This window comes from Rutidosis leptorrhynchoides, chromosome 9, assembly GCF_046630445.1.
Source record: "Rutidosis leptorrhynchoides isolate AG116_Rl617_1_P2 chromosome 9, CSIRO_AGI_Rlap_v1, whole genome shotgun sequence".
NCBI classification, from domain to species: Eukaryota; Viridiplantae; Streptophyta; class Magnoliopsida; order Asterales; family Asteraceae; genus Rutidosis; species Rutidosis leptorrhynchoides.
The window spans coordinates 349,287,041-349,294,466 of NC_092341.1; the positions used below are offsets into that span (position 1 = coordinate 349,287,041).

A 7,426-nucleotide genomic window follows, 5' to 3' on the forward strand; every position below is an offset into this window, starting at 1 on the left:
TGTGTTGACCTTGAAATGGGTCAAATGGGTCTTTGATGACCTAGGTTGTCTTGCATGTATGAAAACGAGTCAACTTGGTGATTAAATGTGTGTTAAGACCTTAATGGCTAGAATTAGGGTTTTTGGTGAAGTTAACCCATTATTAGGGTTAAGGATGCAAAATGGGTCGGGATTGCACCTTGGGTCAAAAGACTCTAGATTTTTGAGTGAGTTGCTTGACCGACTTGAGTTGTGAATTGATTATGTGCTAAAATGTAATAGGTACGTTACATTGAAGTTGCAAGTTCGGTTATCTTTCACCAAGACTCTAAGGTGAGTGGAGTAATTATACGTATGTGTATATGACGTATTTATTTGTGGGTGTTATGGTATGAACCATCGAGCCGGTAGTGCCATAACATGTGTGTGATCGAGTGTGAACCACGAGCCGGTAGCACTATAAACTAAGATGTGAACCACGAGCCGGTAGCATCGAGTGTGAACCACGAGCCGGTAGCACTATAAACTAAGATGTGAACCACGAGCCGGTAGCATCGAGTGTGAACCACGAGCCGGTAGCACTATAAAAGAGTATGACTCAATTGCGTATGGTGTGAACCACGAGCCGGTAGCACCATAGCGTTATAGTTAACCTTATTGAGATTGTTGATTGTTTAGCATATTGTTTAAATATATTGTGTTGAGTATATGCTAATGCGGTTTGTGATAATGTGCGACTTGTTAAGTATTTCAGGTATGATGTTATGCTATTTTGAGTTTCAAGTTCGTACGAGGTATTCGGTAATTGTGATTGCAAATAGATGGGTTATATATATGTATGTATAATTATTGCATTCACTAAGCTTTGCTTACCCTCTCGCTGTTTACTTTTTTTTATAGGCTCGGGCGTTGACAAGGGTAAGAGCGTTCAATTGGATTAGTGATCTCCCGCTTGTTTTGTTAGGGGATGCTTTTGGGTGTTAGCTTTTGGAGTTCGACCGAGATTGGGTAGTTTAACCCCAAACACCATGCTCTAGTGTCGTTTGGAACTTAAACTTATATTTGGTCGAAACTTGTATTTTTGAACGAAACTCGTAAAATGGGCGATGTGGGCCCGTTGATGTAAAACTTGATTTGATGATGAAAATCTCTTAGTTTCACTTATATTGACTTGTGGTAAAAAGGTTTTCGTTTGAAAGTGTCGGGAAGAGGGTTTTTCGCTCGTGTGAGTTGGACCCGTGATTAGTAGCTGGAAGACCATTGGGACGCCGTCCCAATGGCTTGGACACCGTCCCAGTTGTTTTGAGCTGGACGTCGTCCCAAACTTTGGACGCCGTCCCACCTTTCTGAGCTGGACGCCATCCAGGATTCTGGACGCCGTCCAGATGCACTGACATAGAATTTTTTTTTTTTTTGGGTACGCGTTTGAGTTTATGAAGTCGGGTTGTTACAAAAAAATAGAGTAATCATATTACGGAGTACTTTTTAAGCAGGCGTTTTTGTGTGTGAAACTTGAATGAACACATTTTACTTCATTACCTTTTATATACTAAAAGCCTTGCGGTTTTGTGCCGTCTTATTTTACACCTCCGTCGTTGTATTTATGTATATGTACTCCATCTATCGCCAATTAAAAAAGACAACATTAGGGTTTGTGTCTGCCGATTTTGGCGACGGTTGTCGCTTCTCTTCCCTGATGTCGAACCAACAAATACTGGGGTTTCTTAACTGCTATTCTTATTCACCACGTACACTTCCTCTTTCTCTTTCATAGCCCATCAAATTAACAACAAAAGAGGTTTGTGCATAAAAGGAGCATGGGTCGAAGGACCTGCTGAAATTAAGCAGGAAATATTTGGGTTTTATAAAAGATTGTATAAACATCCTGGCCATAGTTCTCCCAATAAGCTTTGCAATAGAGTCTTGTAAACCAATTGGTTATCATTTTGAAGACTGAGTATGTTTTTTTTGGGGTAAAGGGATACCCGATGAACATTATTAAAAATAATAAATGATGGTTGCAAATTAGGAACATGAGCAATATACTTATGGTTAATTGATGAAGATTGCAAAAGTTTAGAAGAGAAAAATGAAGATATTTCGAGGTTTTTGTGATTATTGAAGATTGGAGCCGAATGCACGAAAATCTGTTAAAAACACGAAAAATCATGAAAATAGTGCTGGCGATGCACGAAAATCTGTTAAAAACACGAAAAATCATGAAAATAGTGCTGGCGTAAATTACACTAGACCTGGTGTAATTTACGGTGGAAGGAATTTTGGAACAAGACAGAAGACTTCCTGGAGTTTTTCTACACCAGATTTTAACATGGTGGCGTATACTAATTTACGCCAAGCCTGGCGTAAATTACGCTCGGGTCGTATCAACATTTTTTTGGAAGGCCGAATTTTGAGAGATTTCGACTTATGGAACAAGTTTTGTGATATCTATAAATAGGGAAACCTTAACTCACGAATTTTAATCATCCCATAATCAGTTTTAGAGCTAGAAAACTAAATCCTAACATCAAAACACTCATTATTTTCAAGATCAAAGGTGCGTTCATCATGGTTCATCAATTGTTCATCGTTTTCATCATCACCAACATGCTTGGATAAGTTTCTTTACTCTATTCCTTCCGATAAACGATTGTTGTATTTATGAGTTCCTTTAAATATGTATGTGATTCATGATTTGTATTGAGAATGTCGTTTGATTTATGAGTTACGAATTGTTTGAGTAAATGTTTAATGCAAGTTTATTAATTCTTATTATTGTAAAAAAAGTTATTACTTTTTAACATATTGTTCTTGATCCAATTTAAAGTTAATTTAGTTAGGGATAACGACAGCTTGTTTAGATTATTTTGAACGGCTATATCGACATCGAATGCACTCATTTTTCAGCCACACACGCGTTCAGAGTAAACCCAATTCACGACGGTGTTGGTAGTACCATCGAAGGTTGGGAAAACACCCTCAGAGACCTTCCCAAATCTCACTGATGTTGGTAGTACCATCAAAGGTTGAAAATTCTCTTATTGGAGTAAGAATCAAACCTGGGTTGGCAGTACCCCAAGTTACATCCCACTCCTATACCAGTATACTACTTAAGCCAAGCTTCGGTAAGACAATTTGTTTATATTGAATAATTAGTGCTAAAGATTATAACTTTAATAAACTTAAGAAATCTTGTATATGAGATTAAAGGAAAACTTGATACGCATCATAGTTGTTTGAATGAATGAATGCACAGCTGGGGTTCAGAAAGGATAGAGGCTTTTACTCTATTGTTTACAACTTTGCATTTTTGCTCTTTTATTTATTTATACTCTTTGCTTCTAATAAATAAATTATAAGTCTTTTAGTGTAATTAATTCAAGTATTTTAATTTAAATTAAATCAACTCATGAAAAATGCTTGCTTTTAACCACAATCTTGTGTGGAACTAATCCTTCTCACTGCAGCTACTCTAAAATATTTAGTGCATTTTTTATTGATACTTCGATGCCCATCAAATTATGAAGTCGTTGCCGGAGAGTGTGCGCGTGGGGTGGAATCGTACTACCAACCGGGCGAGTACGAGGATTATTCACCCATTGCTTATCCGGCCACTCTGAATGCCGGTAACAATCGAAGATTTGAGTTCGACCTCAGTTGATCGCTATTTTACCTACCTACCGAGGTACGACATCGGAATAATCATATGAGCATATTACGGAATTCGATGAGGTTTGTGCTACAAATCAGGTAAGCCGTAAGCGAGTTTTCAGATGAAGAGGTAAGCATTCGTTTATTTCCTTACTCTTTGAAAAATAAAGCAAAGTGTTGGTTTTTGTCCTTACCCGCACGAAGTATCACTACTTGGGCGGTAATGAAAAAGCAATTCCTTGAGAAATTCTACCCCATAAGTAAAACTTTAGATATTCATATGCATATTAAATCATTTAGGCAATTGCTGATGAACTTTTATATGAAGCATACGAACGTCTTAAGGAATTACTTAGATCTTGTCCCCAACATGAAATACCGGAGTGAGAACTTGTCAAAGTTTATTTGATGGTTTAGATTCACAAAATAGACAATTCCTATTAGCGGCTAGTGGTGGTGTGTTTATGACTCGAAGTAGTGAGGATGAGTGGGCATTTTTCGAGCAATTGAGCAAAGGTTCAAAAACCCAAGCTTTGGTTGAATGAAAAACTCACAATTCATCCCATGTTAACCAAGTGTCCACTTCGGACGGGCATCTAGGAATTTAGAAAAGTAATTAGATGAGATAAATATGTTATCTCCCATGCTTAACAACCCAAACCAGGGTGGTAGTTTTAATTTTGTGCGGGGTCATGATGTCTGCTCGATGTGTGGTGATGCAACACACTACACAAACGATCGCCAAAAGGGGATATCACTAGGGATGGAAAAGCAGGTAAAAGAGGTTCAAGGGTAGCAATATGATCTTATTCCAGCACCTACAACCCAGGGTGGAGGAATCATTTCAACTTTAGATGGAATAACAACAACACATTGAATGCGCTAAACAAACACCAAGACCAATACCAAAACCCAAATAACCAACAAAGGCCTAAAAACCTCTTCCAAAATGAAGGCAACTACCAAAGACAAACCTAGTACCCTAACCAATACCAAATCAACTATTAAAACCTAAATCAAAACTCATCTCAAACTAACCCAACAGAGGGTCAATCCTCAAGTACGGATGCTAGGATGGAGTATTTCATGGAAGAGATGAAGAAGGCTTTGGAAATTCAACATAAGTCAATTGCGACATTGGGGGGGCAAATTTTCCAAGTGTCAGAGGAGAAGGCAACACAAGAACCTGGTACGATTCTGAGTTATACATTGCTAAGCCTGAATCATAAATTGCAAGGAAGAGGACATGAAGTGAACATGATACGAACGTTGAGGAGCGAAAAACATATGATAACAAGGTAAAAACACCAGGAAATCAGAAATCATGCATGATTCAGGTAAGTCCCCTATTTTACTTGATGCGGATAATGATGTGGATAATGATGCTAATTAGGTTCTGGTGGATTTTTGGGTTGGGGAAAAGGTTGATAAACCGGTAATTGTGAAGGTAGGGAAACGGAGGTGGAGACTAATACCATTCCATTCCTTGAAGCTTTAGAGTCCCGAATTCACTTATCTAACGGAAAGAAAGGACCTACATTAGACGACATGTGTGAAATTTTTAAGCAAGCAAAAATTTATATTCCACTTATTGATGCAATGAAACAAATTTCAGCATATGCAAAAGTTTTAAAGATTTGTGTGTTTAATGACGGAAACTCAAAGTATCATTGCCTAAAAAGGTGGAATTTTATGAGAAAGTGAATGCCATTATTTCTGGTTCACTTCAACCTAAGTTTAAAGATCGGGGGATGCCGCTTATTTCTGTTACAGTTGAGAATGTTGATATCAAAAAGGTGTTGTTGGATTTGAGGGCTAGTATTAACATACTTCCATCGAATCTTGTTGACCGGAGTTGGGAACTTTAAAGCAAACTGATTTATCATCCAACTTGTAGAACAGTCAATGAAAATCCCAAGGGCTATGTTGGAATATTGCGATTGTGAAAGTTGGTGACTTTTACTACCCATCAAATTTTATAGTTATGGACATTCAGACCACCTTTAGGGAGACCCAACCGACGATCGTTTTTAGTCATATATTTTTTTTTACCATAATTGATGCTCTTATAAATTGTAGAATCGGTGTTATGGACATTTCTTTTGATATTAAGAGATCACGAATTAATATTTTTAATTTATTGCATAACCGAATGTCCATGATTGTTTTGTGTTAGATACTAATCATGAAGAGGTTCAAAATCATGCATTGTATGTAAACGAAAAAGAGGTGGTAAGGAAATCTAGTGAAGAGAGTATGACGAGTAAATTCATGGAATCTTAAATAAGAACTAATGCAGAAATTTGGATGAGTCAACAAGTGTCGATTCAAAATCTTGAGTGCGAGTTGAAAAATCTAAATCAAGTTCTTGAAACCAAGTTGAGTTCATCTATTAGCAACACTTGTCCATTACCAATGAAAGAAACCATGAAGGTAGTGTCCACATTTGTTAAGGAAGGTGATAACGATGAACATTGGTAATCACGATAATGACCGCGCCCTACCGAACACCTATAGTGAGAAAATTCAATAAAAATGTATCTAGTGATAACAAAAAGGAAAATGTATGTGTTTAGAATGTGTTTGTTAGTGCACTTGAAGAGTCTAGAGAGTCTGATGTAGATGTAGTCAAAGTAATAGGGGAGTCGTATAAAAAATCGTTGAAAGGTATGGAGGTCACATGATTAAAGTTAATAAGAATGTGAAGGTGACTTCTCAAGTCGATTATGAGATGTCTTCCAAATTAGAGGATCTTGAAGGACCTAAGTGTGGTGGAGATGAGAAAAATCTACCACGTATGTTTGTGAAACCGTATGATACGATAGAGGTATATACGGATGACTTAGTGATTGACCGTTCCATAAAGAAATTACATAGTCGGATCCTTGATGCTAGGAGTATGGGAGACGGAAGTCTGAGTCATATAACTTGTCACTTAAGGAAAAGGTAAGATTTTTTGAGTAAATGCACTTGACCAAGGAAAATAATGCGTGGTTGGAATATAAGTTAAGGAAAGTTAGAGATAAAGGTTTTCATGAAGTAAAGGCTAGTGGAACCTTCTACAGTCTCGAAATTAGATGGAGTGAGAGACGAGTCGCCAGCACGACTCAAAAATAAAAACAGCACAAACTATGTGTAGAGTTTGTAAGTCTTCTTTATTTTATTTCTATTATATTTTATTTTTAATTATTTTGTCTAGGTAATTGAACTTTGTGGGTATGTTCACTGCCAACCCTCATGATACTTTATTCGTCCACCGAAGGTAATTGTGTGATTTAAAAGGCTTGTTGTATATGCTAAATATAATCGTGAACTCTATGAAAGTGAGCTATTTTAGGTTTTATATTTCTTTTATTTTTGTAAGTTGTATTAGAAGGAAGGAAGGAATGAATTTATGAAATGATGAATTGTGAGTATAATATGCGTTGTTGAATATAAATGGAGAGCTAGCAACCCCCCGGTAATTTATTTTTCTTTTTGTTTTTCTCCTTTTCACATATGTTTAATAGCTGTTTTAACATGCGTACGAGGGCTTTGCATTGTCTATGTGTGTAAGACCCAAATATTTATGGTACATAGAGTAAAAATGGTGTACATTAAGTGTTTAAATCGTGGAACAAATTTAAAAGCTGACAGACTGTGCAGACCCTTATGCGCGCCGCGCAGGGTAAAGGGTGCGCGCCGCGCACTCTATCTGGCGACAGATTCCTGTCTTTTTCTATTCTGAGAAGGGCATTTTAGTCTTTTCACTTTAGGACGGATCTGTGGACATATTGGCAGATTTGGATCCAACTTT

The 7,426-nt window shown here is 37.2% G+C and overlaps 1 non-coding gene across 1 annotated transcript; it reads right to left on the bottom strand.

Annotated features, from left to right (window-relative positions):
* Window positions 1-3,902: 3,902 nt before the first annotated feature.
* On the bottom strand, window positions 3,903-4,007 carry LOC139869855 (small nucleolar RNA R71). The gene has a single exon (XR_011766429.1). It is a non-coding gene; the product is annotated as a small nucleolar RNA R71 (small nucleolar RNA).
* Between the last annotated feature and the right edge of the window lie 3,419 nt (window positions 4,008-7,426).